This window comes from Neopsephotus bourkii, unplaced genomic scaffold (genome assembly GCF_033783945.1).
Source record: "Neopsephotus bourkii isolate Nb327-2 ecotype Australia unplaced genomic scaffold, CSIRO-AGI_Nbou_v1 NB_1820, whole genome shotgun sequence".
NCBI classification, from domain to species: Eukaryota; Metazoa; Chordata; class Aves; order Psittaciformes; family Psittacidae; genus Neopsephotus; species Neopsephotus bourkii.
Genome location: NW_026902293.1, coordinates 7,683,684 through 7,697,712, shown reverse-complemented (window position 1 = coordinate 7,697,712; position 14,029 = coordinate 7,683,684). Strand labels below are relative to the sequence as shown.

The 14,029-nt window shown below is 41.1% G+C and overlaps 1 protein-coding gene across 10 annotated transcripts in view; it reads left to right on the top strand.

The window, feature by feature from the left end:
• The window catches only part of NCOA2 (nuclear receptor coactivator 2), a 198,085-nt gene that overhangs the window by 56,929 nt on the left and 127,127 nt on the right, over positions 1-14,029 (top strand). The window lies entirely within an intron of this gene.

Genomic DNA, 14,029 nt, shown 5'->3' with positions numbered 1-14,029 from the left:
TTTTGCTCAGAACAACTTCAGCAAATGGGTAATTAATCAGCATGATGGAAGAACTGAAAATTTTTGCATGCATTATTGATAGCGACAGCAAAAAAAAACCCCAAGTAAACAGTAAGGGACAGCTGATTTGAGATTAATTGATACACAAATACTTTATATACTGAAAGCATGTTTTCAAGCAGCTGCTTGCTTTGCAATTTTACGTAGTGTTATAGCATTTAATTCTAAATATATTAATTGCTGCAGGAAAAGTACAGTTGTTAGATCAGTATTTCCAAAATGTCCCTTTGGTGTGTTTTCATTCAGAGTCTCAGCCTTGTCTCTTGATAATCCTTGATGCTTGTGACCAGGTGTTCTCCGAGCATCCCACTGCCACTTTTGAGATTATTTACCTATAACTAGATGTGTTTATGTCTATATTTTGAAACAGAAATAGATAGACTTACAAGTGACATTTTGGCATTAGTGCAGATGCTTCTTGCAGCGAAAGCAGTATTGAGACAACTCAAGGTCAAACTCCCTGACCTTATTTGTTAATGTTGCTGCTGTTAACTGAACTCTGTACAGCCACATTCTCTTGTGCGCTTACTACTGTTACCATTCCTACTTGAGCTTTCTCTTCTAGCTCTGGGTGACTTTAACACATCTCTGAATGAGGACTCAAACCCAAATTGCTACTTTTCTACGTGAGAGATTTTGAGCAAATTCTTTTTCTCCCTCTTCTGAACTGTTTTAAAGACTGCTTTAGAAACTCCACACTGCTGCATCTCAGTCAGAATATAACCTTTTCTGGGTCTGGGTCCATTGCCAGCTTTAAAATTAAAATGAAAGTGAACATTTCTAGTCAGTTTAAATGTCTTGTGGGTTTTTTAATGTTATATTTAAACATACATGTAATGACTATTTAGTTTTTCCTCCCCTTTTTTCCTATTCCAAGGGAGCTCATATGGTCAGGTATTTAAAAATAACCCTCTGAGAAAAACTCCTAGAGTCATATTTACTCATGCAAAGACCCAGCTGAGATTAGACTAATGTTAAGCCATGGAAAGCATTGGGCTGCTGCTTCCGCCTCTCCGGGCGAGGCCTGCGATGCTGCATTGATGATGCTCTGTTCTCATGCCTGCCCATCATCCAGCCTCTGGCTCATCACGACACCAGACTGTTCCTGCGACAAGCATGACTGGCTGACTCTTGCCTTGTTTATTACACCACAGCTTTCAAATAACTTGTGTTTCCCAGCTGGGCAATAGCTGTGCAGCAGCCTTTCCTTGAGCCCAATAACCTCTCCTGTAGCTTTCCCTATAGCCTTCCCTGCTGGGACACTGTCTGCTTCTTCCCTAAAGAAATATGAATGTAATCTTCTTAAGACTTTGAACACACATGGACTATGTTTCTGACACATTTATTAATAAGGATACTTGTTACGGCTTTAATGATGATATTAGTATCGTTTGTTTTCTCCAGGGCAGTAGCTACTAAAGTTGCTGCTTGTTGCTCTGGAGCGGGGATGAATGGGAGCCATTTCAGGGACCCTTACAGGACAGTATTCAGAGGTACTCAATCAAGCAGGATTCATTCCTGGGTCTAGTTACGTGGTAGGCTTGTATTTGCATACAGATTTCCTTTGTTTTTCCATGAATCTGTTCTGACTAATCCTTTGGCCTGTATTTCATTAAAAGTGTTGACTGCAGAATGATGGTTTTGGTAACAGATGAAACAAAACTTTTCCTTTTTTCCTTTGCATGTGCATGTACAAAATAAAAAGTACAGGATGACCTTTTTATTTGATAATTGTGTATGTGCTTGACTTTGATAGGAAAGCCATAGCCTAAGAATACGATTCACTGGTCTTTTTGTAAATCAATGCCAGTGTGGTGTATCAGTTCTTACTCCCACTTATCCTCTTATTCTCTCCCCTTCCCATCCCCCACTACTCCCTCCCTATTTTTAGAGGCAACACAAAGCTGTTTTGCTTCAAACAAGTGACAAAGATTAGGAGAGTTTGAATGTTTTGCAGCAAATTTCTGAGAGGCAGATGAGCCAGGTTTGTACGTTGTACTCCTAAAATGGTGCTAAAATATTTCTATGTTGTATTCAGAAATGCTGGCTTTGTTTACTTCTAAAATTTTTAATCCTGGCCCTCAAGCTATCTGCAAATTATGATTGAAGTTTGAATTGTGGCAAATCTGTGTGCGAGGAGTACAGATTTGCTCTCCTCCATACAAGAAACAGTGCTGTGTAATGTTCCCTGTGCTTTTGTGCAAATAAAACTAAGTTCAGAGTCTCTGCGCTCGTGTGATCTGCAGACTGCATGGTGAGGAGAGGAGTATTAAAGAGGACTGTTTATGTGGTGGTGATAAAAATCACACCTACTTTCAGGAGACCTAAAGACCCTGCAGATTTTATTAAACTTTGAAGAAAATCATGTGCATGTTTGCATGTTTATCTGAATTGATAAGTATATGTAACTTGCATGGAAGGATGTTGTTAAGACTGCTGATGTTCATGTGTGCGTCAGATGCATTTTTGCAGCATTGCAAACTTAGTACTGAGTGAGGACACTAGACCTTTAGCTTATGTGAAGTGTACTGAATGTTTCATAAGAATGACTTGTAACTAATTATTTACAGCACTTAGTAATGTGGGAAACATATGTGAGTTAGTTTGCAGTTCTTTTTATCGTAAAGAATGCAATAGCATCCATTGGTAAAAAAATGGGACAATTAAAGCAAGTGCTCTCAGTACAGACAGATACAGGGCCATGAGTTTAGCAGGAGTATTTCAGTTGAACAGAATTATTAATTAGTTCTTCCAATTTTAAAGTCTGAAATTAAGAAGTGTTGTGGGTGCTGTTATTCATAACTTCTGCTCTAGAAGATGTAAGAATGTGATGTTGGGTGTGTTTACTGAAAACTGAAGTTTAGTGTTTTTCCCTGGCTGTAATACAGTGTGCACCTGATTTAATGTGCAAAGTACCTTTTTACCAAGGCAGAACATTTTAATAGTTTCATCAAAGCCATCTAGGAATCCACCTTTGTCGCAGTTAAAAGCAAGTCAATCACTTCACCTTGGTAGTCTTTTTTTCCTTCCTGAAAGCCCTATCCTTCTGGAGGAAAAAAAATCGTTCTTCTATGTCAGGTTGCCATCAGCACCCTTTCAGCTTAAGGCCTTGCTCTGTCTGCCCCACGACAAGCTCTGGCTACCCTGCAGTCACGAGTGAGGTGGTGAAACTGGCACTTTAAGTAGCATGGGTGCACAACAGTGAGGCTTGGAGAAGAGTTATTAAAATTTAAATAGTTATCCAGCTTGTTCATCCACCATTGTAAGAGATCTTGCTTTATATCTTTATGCAAAGCTCATCTGGAGGTGGGAAGGGGGGGGGAAAGATATCTTTGATTTTAAGAAGAATTTAATTTGGCACTGCCACTGCTTGGTTGTTCTTTCCCCTGTATTGAACTGTCAGTTCAGGTTTTTGCTCTCTTTTAAAAAGGGTTGAAGTAACACTTATTGGAAGACACCAAAAGTTCACCTCTTGTGAAGTTGATACTGGTAACAGGTTGTAAAGAATTATGGAATCTACACATGGCTGAATGGATCTGGGCTTTTACAGGGCAGGTTTGACACCCAGCCAGCTTTGTTCTCTGTAGACCTAATAAATGAAAGAGATTTTCCCACTGCCCTGTCACAGAAAACAAAAACGCAGCTTACTGAATTGGATGTTCACTGCCAGTTTAGGGAAAAAATTGTCATTTTCTTGCCCTATATAATAAAAGCAGTACTAATTAGTAGAAAGCTGTAAAGCAATCTCATATGCTTTAAAAGAATTCTTTGTTATTATATATGATTGTGATAAGAACTTCTAAGAACCTTAAAGGTTGTTAAACTTCTGCAATCAAATTGCATATATTCAGGCAGCTTTTAAGCAGACAGGAGTTGTTACCAAAGTCTCTTTCAGAGTTTGCAGACTCATTTCTGACATCTCTTATGAAAGCAAAATAGTCCTTTTCTTCTTTTTAAACTCAAAATAAACCTGTAATTGGTTTATAGGGCCTTGCTCTCAAGTTGATGCCATTTCTGTCCGTCTGGGATGCAGAAGGAAGAATAGGGGAAAGAGGGGAGCCCCTTGCATCTGGTTAGCAGGCCCAGCTCTGTAATAGCTTGGAGATCAAAGAATCATTTGATGGTGGCCGTTAACACCTTCCAGGATAATATCCTCAGCTCCCTCTCTACCATCCTCCTAGAGCAGCTCAAAAAGTTGGCACTCTGAAAGAGCTGCCTCCTGCACAGAAGAAAGATATATTGGAATGAGGATTTGGGGTGCATGGGAAGTGGGATGAAAGAGGATGTAGAAGAAATTTGGTGTGGGAAGCCCTAGTGTTACCAAAGGATGATTTACAAAACTTCTTGCAGACTATTTGTAAGAATGGGAGGTTGATCATCCTGCAAGAGGAGAAAAATAGATAGTTAGGCAGGCCGACTGGCCAGTTATTAAAAAGAAAAACGCGTCTGAAGATTACTGGTTGCATGCTCAGATGCTCTGTGTGTGTGCAGTGGCATCAGCCATGCTAAGGGTACTGCACAGATGTGGTGCAAGGGCTGGAAGCCTGAAGGGCTGTGGCCAGGCATGTGCATCCGCGTTTCCACGCAGCCCTTGGTGGAGTGGCCACTCGGAAAACTGGAAAATTCAGTCATCTCATTTGCAGTTATTAAGGCAGCAGTAAAACTGGCCTGCCTGGTTACAAACCAGTTGGGTAGCAGTCATGTAGAAGGTCTTTAGCTTCCCAAAAAGTGGCTGAAGGGAAGAGGAGTGCTCATGTGACTCAAGGAGCGGATGAGGTGGGTCAAGAGTCTGGGAAATAGAGGAGGATGGAAATGTAGTGTGGGGGTGTTCAGGGTGCTCTGAAGAGGTGCGATGGTTTCTTTGCACCCTACCTTGCATGAGAGCATTACTTTAACTTGGTGAAAGCTGTGGACTGCAGTTGCACTACGCTGTAGATACGACAGCTTTTCCATTTGCTTCCACTTGTGCTTCAGGAGCACTTGAAACAATTAAAATATTCTCTCTCTTGTGAGAGATGCAGTTTATTCCATTTGTGTTCAGCAGAAACAAAAGCAGTTCCCTCATTTCTGGGGGTAGACACAGAAAGATCCTAGCACCAAAGAGGAAAATGAGTCATGAAATGTAGTCATAAAATCAGAGGTGGCTTGATTTTTTGAACAAACCAGTAGCAATTTTGGGGTTTTGTTGTTTTTCTTTTTTCTTTTTTTTTTTTTTTTTAGCCAGAAGTAGAAATTATATATATATATATGTATGTATGCTATCTATTGTATAACAGATGTAAATATATAGCTTATATTTTATAGTTTTATATATACTCATGTGTGCATATCTATATAAATACATATGCATAGTATGGGCTACCTTATATTTTAGTAAATTGAGTAGAATTATTTAATTTTAACCTTGTATTTAGATGCTGTACATTCTTTCTGAGTCAGAAATTCAGGGGATTAATGTATAATAATTCTTTGCTTCTGTGTTGTAACTGCCACTGAAGGTAAGTGCTAAAACCATTTCACGTTTGGAGAGATTATGTGATAAAGAAGCTGTGGCTTCATGAATTACACAGTGAGTTGGTGGTGAGTTGGCGTAAAGGAAGAAAAAAAAGATGCTTGGCAAGAAATCCAAAAATAATAGAAACCAGGTAGCCCAATTTAAACCAAAATACTGAAGTTACTGTTGTTTTTTCCTCTTTGCTGAAAGACTTACAAAAACTTCCATATCTGCTGCACTATCCAGTTTGAAGTGTATTAAGTGGGTGGTGTTCATGGCAACCAGCCTCACTGTCTGAAGATGAGAGCAGTAGCACTGAGGCCATAGATTGAGGATTGCTCTGGCCATCAGCTGTACTGGGGTTTTTCTTCAGTTCATGCACAAGGACACAGGCCAGGCAAGCTTTATCACTAGGTGCATCCATAAGTTTCTGAGGGTGTTCCCTCCCCCCCCCAGTACAAAACTTTCTTGCTGGCTACTGCTATAACCTGGTGAATTTTAGGAATTTACATTTATGGTGTATGATACAGTTCTGCCAGACTAGCTATAGACCACTTACCATGGCTATCAACCATGGATTATGGTTTGGAAACTGCTGTTTGGGGTATTCAGAGATTCTTCACACTCAGTAGGAGGGAAGCAGGAGATGGCAATAGTTATTGGGCAGTAGAGGTATCTGTTTTAGAGGGGCTGTTTAGCTTAGTCAGGTGCACTCACCCCACAGCAAACATGGCTGATTTCTGGTCTTTGAGTTAGCAAGTGTTGATCTATCTATGCAAACTGGAGAAGCGTCAACAGCTGAATGAGGTGGTTTGGTGTTCAGGATAAATGGACTTAATCTGGTAGAGGAAGAAAACTGATTACTTCTGGAAATCAAAGTCTTTTTTTCTTGTTATCTTGTCTGCAGTCTTGGCCAGGTTGTTCCTCCATCTTGCTGGCTGTAAAACTTTTCTCAGCCCTTTATGAACTGGTTTAATTCATTAATCTTAGGAAAAAAGTAAATGGTTTTATGCCAAATTAGTGAACTGAACAGGTTTACTGAAGGATAGGATGGATGCAAGGGAAGGGATTGGAACACAAGAACCTTTTAATAGTTAGCTGTTAGGTTGGCTTAGCACCCTGGCGTAACAGCACACTTCAGATACTTCTGTCCAGAATAACGTGATGGTGTTTGGGGTATTTCCATGAGAGGAAAGATTTGTGGGTTCAAACACAAGATCTCAAAAAGCAGATTATTAAGTTTTACAAATGTAGCCCAGGGAGCTGAGGAGAAATCAGCATATTAGATCAGAGCTGTCAAGCTTTGAAGCACCAAACCCTCATTTGCTCACATAGTATCTGTCAGAAAATATGCTGTACTCCTTCTCATCATGGATTTTGGGCTCAAAACCTACAATTTCTAAAGCTAAGCACACTACTGGAGTAGCAAGATGGTGTAAAAAAAGAGGACATTTTATTCAAAGAGTCTCACAAATGAGGCACGCACTATAATAAAATGTAGTGATCATTGTTATACTAAGGAACCTGTGCATCACACACATTTTGTATGTTTGGGAGCCATAAGATTTGTCAGTTTTAATTTTTATTTTTTTTAATCCTGTGCTCTGTAGAGAACTGTCTTATGTCTTTGGCAAATGTATGAATTTCATCATGTGTTTCTGGGTTTCTGAAAGTTACCTGGATGAAAACTAAAGCATAGTTTAAAACTAGTCATAAAACCCTATAGCAAAAGGGGGGTTAGCTCACAAAAACATATGGACACAGCGTATTCCTGGCCATGATAATAAGAGTGGGATAACTTTAAAAGGTTTGCTTTGGTACAGTACTGCCAAATGTGTGCCAGGAGTCATCTTCGCTCTGACATATGTCCTGAGAGCTAGTTCAGTGGCCAGAAAATACTACAGGTGTATTTGCATTTATTCAAAGGACTTTCTGTTAGCTTTTATGCAATATATCCTTATGTATGCGCTGTTACTCAGTTTTGGTTTTGTAACTCCGTGATTTAATTAAAAGAAACACCAAACAACAAACCCACACATAAGTATATAACTTCAGTTTTTCACAAATCTGAGACTCGAGTGCATTGTTTTGAAAACTTAACAGACTATAACTATATTTATTTTAGTTGATACCATATGGTAACGTACTACTATATAACCTTTACTAGCTTTGTAGCTATTTTTGGCATTGTCATTCATAAACTATGATAAACATTCTCAAAGTTCATGAAGTGGGGTGAGTTTAAATACTGGTCTAAAATGAGTGCTTATGAAATTACCAACTTCAGTTCAGTCAGAACAGTGCTTAAGGTGCTGGAAATTGACCTAAGTAAGTCAGTGGGGCACAAGTACAAGTCAGTACAATCAATGGGGTACAGGTATAAGGTTTTTATTCCATTTCAATCTACTTTTCAGTTGAGGACAAGCTGTGAGCAGCTGTGTTCAGTGTATTGTGGAACAGTAACCTGAGTGTGGGAGTCTGTTTATTTGCATAAGAACCATAATGTTTTATACTGAACTCATTGCATTATATTACCTGAACAGATTGAAATAAAAGAGTAAACTACACTATACATGTTGATCAGTGCCTGAACTAGTTTTTGTGTTGATGCTAATGTAGTAGTAGTTGTACTCTGCAATTCTTTCAGATACTTCTTGAAATCAGAATGAGAAACTAATAGAGGAACCGACAAGGAGAGGTGCCATGCTTGACCTCGTGCTCACCAACAGAGGAGGGCTGGTTGGAAATGTGATGCTCCAGGGCAGCCTTGGTTGCAGAGATCATAAGATGGTTGTGTTTGAGATCCTCAGGACAGTGAGAAGAGTGTGCAGCAAGCTCACTGCTCTGGACTTCAAGAGAGCATAATTTGGCCTCTTCAGGAACCTGCTTAGTAAGGTTCCATGGGATATAGCCCTAGAGGGAAGGGGACCCAAGGCTGTCAGTTGATATTCCAGGATCAACTACTGCAAGCTCAGGAGTGTTGCATCCCAACAAGAAGGAAGTGCAGCAGGAGGGCCAGGAGACCTCCTTGGATGGATAAGGAGCTACTGAGGAAAACTCACGTGAAAAAAGAGTTTTATAGAAAGTGATAGCAAAGATGGGCGGCCTGGGAACAATACAGGGATGTTGCCCAGGAAGCTAGGGACCAGGTTAGGAAAGCTAAGGCCCAGTTAGAATTAAACTTAGCTAGGGATGTTAAGGGTAACAGGAAGGGATTCTGTAGGTACATAATGAATAAAAGACAGACTAGGGACAACGTAGACCCTCTCTGGAAGCTATCACAACTGGCTACCCTGGATTTGAAGAAGGCTGAGGTTCTGAATGACTTCTTTGCCTCGGTCTTCACTGGCAAAGGCTCTGACCGCACCACCAAAGTCATGGAAGGCAGACACAGGGACTGTGACAATGATGACCCTAGGCACACTGTAGGAGAGGATCTGGTTCAAAACCATCTTAAGAACCTGAATGTACACAAGTCCATGGGTCCTGATGGAATCCATCCACGTGTCCTGAAGGAGCTGGCAAATGAAGTTGCTAAGCCACTGTCCCTCATATTTGAAAAATCATGGCAGTCAGGTGAAGTTCCCGATGACTGGAAAAAGGGAAATATAACCCCCATTTTCAAGAAGGCAAAAATGGATGACCCAGGGAATTACAGACCAGTCAGTCTCACCTGTGTGCCTGCCAAAACCTTGGAGCAGATTCTCCTGGAAGGCATGCTAAGGCACATGAAAAACAACAAGGTGCTTGGTGACAGCCAGCATGGCTTCACTAAGGGGAAATCCTGTCTGACCAATTTGGTGGCCTTCTGTGATGGTGCTATGGAATTGATGGACAGGGGCAGAGCAGTTGATGTCATCTACCTGGACTTGTGCAAAGCTTTCGACACTGTCCCACACGACATCCTTGTCTCTAAATTGGAGAGACATCAATTTGATGGATGGAGCACTTGGTGGATAAAGAACTGGCTGGATGGCCACACACAAAGAGCTGTGGTCAATGGCTCAATGTCTGCCTGAAGACCAGTAACGAGTGGTATCCCTCAGGGATTGGTGTTGGGACTGGTCTTGTTCAGCATCTGTGTCAGTGGCATGGACAGTGGGATTGAGTGCGCCCTCAGCAAGTTTGCCGATGACACCAAGCTGTGTGGTTCAGTTGATACGCTGAAGGGAAGGAATGCCATCCAGAGGGACCTTGACATGCTTGTAAGTTGGGCTGATGAAGTTTAATGATGACAGTGATGAAGTTTAACCATGCCAAGTGCAAGGTCGTGCCCCTGGGTGGGAGCAGTCCCAGGCACAGCTACAGGCTGGTCAGAGAAGAGATTCAGAGCAGCCCTGTGGAGAAGGACTTGGGGGTGCTGGTCGATGAGAAGATGAGCATGAGCCGGCTTCAGTGCGCGCTTGCAGGCCAGTAAGCAAACTGTATCCTGGGCTGCATCAAAAGGAGTGTAACTAGCAGGTCGAAGGAGGTGATCCTGCCCCTCTACTCTGCTGTCGTGAGACCTCACTTGGAGTCCTGTGTGCAGTTGTGGTGTCCTCAACATAAAAAGGATATGGGATTGTTGGAACAAGTCCAGAGGAGGGCCCCGAGGATGATCAGGGGACTGGAGCACCTCCCGTATGAAGACAGGCTGAGAAAGTTGGGGCTGTTCAGCCTGGAGAAGAGAAGGCTGCGTGGAGACCTCATAGCAGCCTTCCAGTATCTGAAGGGGGCCTGTAGGGATGCTGGAGAGGGACTCTTCATTACGGACTGTAGTGCTGAGACAAGGGGTAATGGGTTAAAACTTAAACAGGGGAAGTTTAGATTGGATATAAGGAAGAAGTTCTTTACTGTAAGGGTGGTGAGGCACTGGAATGGTTTGCCCAGGGAAGTTGTCAATGCTCCTTCCCTGGCAGTGTTCAAGGCCAGGTTAGCCAGAGCCTTGGGTGTCATGGTTTAGTGAGGTGTGTCTCTGCCTATGGCAGGAGGGTTGGAGCTAAATGATCTTAAGGTCCTTTCCAAGCCTAACTATTCTATGATTTGAAGATTTTTGATGTTTGAAAGTTCTAGTTTTATAGGAAATTATGTTCCTTGTGATGACTTAAAGAACAGCTTCCCTAAGCAAACTTAATAGCAGAATTAATTTTACTATGTAGAGAAGAATCCCTCATCAAATGATGCCAGTACGCTGATTATAGCATATACACTCTTTGGTGTGGCTTTTGTGATAACTGTGTTAGAAATAAAAATCTCCTGAAGGTGTTCAGGGTGTCATTCTTGCTTGAAAAATACAACTTAGGGGAAAAAAAAAAAAAAGGAATCATCTTACAATGAATCAATGAATTAATGGTCTTGGATGAATCTTTGCTGTTGGGTAAGATGTTCAATACATTTCAGCCAGCTGGCTTAATTCCTTGTGAGAATACACTTGTCCCAAGGATGATTAGTCTTTTTGATGATCAGTTCACTGCACTGAGCCTCACCTTTTTCCTGATGTATATAACAGGGTGCTTATATATTCACAAATCTTATATAAATACATGCAGTCCTAGAGCCTTTTCAAGCATTCCCATTATCAGTGTTTTATGATTTGCTTTACATTAAAGCTTTCCTATTTGATGTAGTTTTAGCTCATAAGCATTAATTTTGATGACAAAATAATCAGATTAGGTAATGTGAAACAAACAGCTATAATTTTTGGAGATCTGTTGGATTTCACATGAGTTTTTAGGAACACTATATAGTGGTATTTAGGAACTGAATCTATCACAGTTACTTACAGTCGAAAGACAGCTGCCAGTGTCTGATACTTCTGATCAGTTGGGCAATTCTGGATGAATGAAAATAGTTTCTTTTCCTTTTTCTTCATTGAAAAAAGTCCTTTGCTGACAGCAAATATGTTATACTCTGCCAAGTGAAATAGTGCATGAAATTCTGCTCTCTTTTTTAAGGAAGAAGATTCATGTGGTTTCCATGATTGAACATTAAAGTACTGAAGTTTCATTCAACCTAATTATATTTTTGTCTTTACTGGGACTAGTGATCAGAAAATTGTTCTGACCTTAAAGAAAATAATCTCGCTATTATAGATGCTTGATAGCCAGTCTCTCTACTTAAATTTAATTCAAGGTATGATAAAATTATTTTTTAGTAAATTTCGAAATAGGAAATGTGCTTTTAATGCTTCGTTAGTTTTACACGCTGGATTTGAAGCTTCTCAATTTATTTTTGTAAAAATAAACATGGATGTTCTAGGAGCTAGGATGTGGGTCGCATACATCTTTTGCCGTAGTTAATAACTGCTTTTTGAAAATTAGGTACATCAGATGTCTCTAGACAAAATATGATCTCACAGGAATAGTTAGCCATTCCTTGGAAATAATTATTTCTTTTTGAAAAGTAAACATCATAGTGCATTTAATCCAGTAATAATAATAATTTGAATCCATCCATGAGCATATGATACTGTTTTTCTCTTTTCTTGGTCTCCTCTTCTGGACCATGTCTGTACAGAAGTATTTATAATAGCTGTTGGGAAACTGCTGTTGTTTGCCATTGGATTTTGTTCTAAAAGAATGTGCTTGTTTTGAGAGGTTTTCTTCTGTCTGTATATTACTTGACAGTGTGCTTTTCATGCTGAGGTAAGTAACTAAATGGAGAAAAGGAAAGAAATATTTTCCCAGGGTTTCATACAAGAAGACTTTTTCCTCTCTGGGCTGGGGCAGATGTAACTGATACATGACTGCTCCTCATTTAGTGGAAATGGAAAGTAAAACGGATTTGCTTAAATTAGCTCTGTTAGCTGCGTGTGACCTTCATTGGGAATGAAGCTAACCTATTTTACTTCAGGTTTTCATGACCTAGAAGTGTTTCCTGAGCAGCTGTAGAGTTTCAGGCAAGCATTAGTACCTCTAGGATTAAAATGGTGGCATCTGAAGAAATGCTAGCTGGACTGTGTGCTGTCACCTAATGTTAGAACAAGTCCAGAGGAGGCCGCGAAGATGATCAGAGGGTTTGAGCACCTCTCCTGTGAAGACAGGCTGAGAGAGTTGGGTTTGTTCAGCCTGGAGGAGGCTCCGGGAAACTTTATAACAGTCTTCCAGTACCTAAAGGGGAGCTTTAAGAAATCTGGAGAGAGACTTTTTATAATGGCCTTTCCAGATTAGTGACAAGACAATGGGAAATGGCTTTAAAATGGAGGAGGGTAAGTTAGATATTAGGAAGAAATTCTTTACTGTGAGGGTGGTGAGACACTGGCACAGATTGCCCAGAGAAGCTGTGGATGCCCCATCCCTGGCAGCGTTCAAGGCCAGGTTGGACAGAGCTTTGAGCAAATGGAACAACACAGGGGTTGGAACTAGTTGAACTTTAAGGTTCCTTCCAACCCAAATCATTCTATGATTTTGTGCTGTTGGAACATTGCTTGTCGGCATGCAATAAAACTGGTGGTGAAGACAAAGACAGCTTCCATGGCGTTCACTCTGTCACTGGCCATCTGCAGCCACTGCTCCTCAGTTTGACCACTGGTCTCAGGTGTTAATATTTGCACAGTTCTCATTTCAGTATGCTGAGTGACTTAGGATATTATGGGCTGAAAGACAAGAGCCAGAAATTGCAGTAAGGAAGGATGCCTGATACTTCCCAGTATAGGATGTTGGTTGGAGTTTTTTTAGAACTCTGAAATGCCTCTGGGGTGGGCAGTTGCGTGTAGTTTAATTTGTTTCCCTGCCAAATTATTTAGCTATCTGTAAGAATATGTAGAAAAACTTATTTCTCTTCTTTTAAAGAACCTTTTTTGGAAATGCTCCGTGTCCCTCCCTTTGAAGCAGAGCCTAGGAGTTTGATGGCAGTGTGGGAAGCACTGGAGATAGGCACTGAGGAAGAAGAGTGACTTATGAGTCATGGCTTTGTCTTTGTCAGCGCTGTGAAAATCTCAGATCTAACCAAACTGTAACCTTTTAAAGAAAGCACCGTTGTCACATGCTGTCTTGAGCATGTGAGCGCTGTATGGCCTGGAAGGGGAGGGGAAAGCTGAGCCGAGGGATGAAACTGATGCCTTGTACCCCAGCACCTGAGAGCCAGAAGAAGACTGGTGGGGCACTGGCATGCACAGGTCCCTGGCATGGTCCCAGTCCCAAAATACTGTAGATTGTGAACAGGGGAGATGGACATGGGGTGAGAGTGACACTTAATATGGCGGTGGGTGCACTTGGAAACAAAGGAGAGAAGAAGAAATGAGTCATGGGGAGATGTAGCACTGCCAGCTAAGCCTGCAATTGACAGAACCAGGAGAGATGAAAACCCTTGGGATGGGGGTGAGGAGAGACTTGGCATGGGTGCTGAAGGTAGGAATGAAGAAGTACTAGGGCTTGATTCAGCATGGGCTGGAGGATATGGCTTGAGGAAAATGGGCAGAGGAGTTTCTTCTGGAAGGTCTTTTTCTATAGAGATCTTAGAATATAAATACTCTTTGAGTTCCGTAGAAGATCCTTG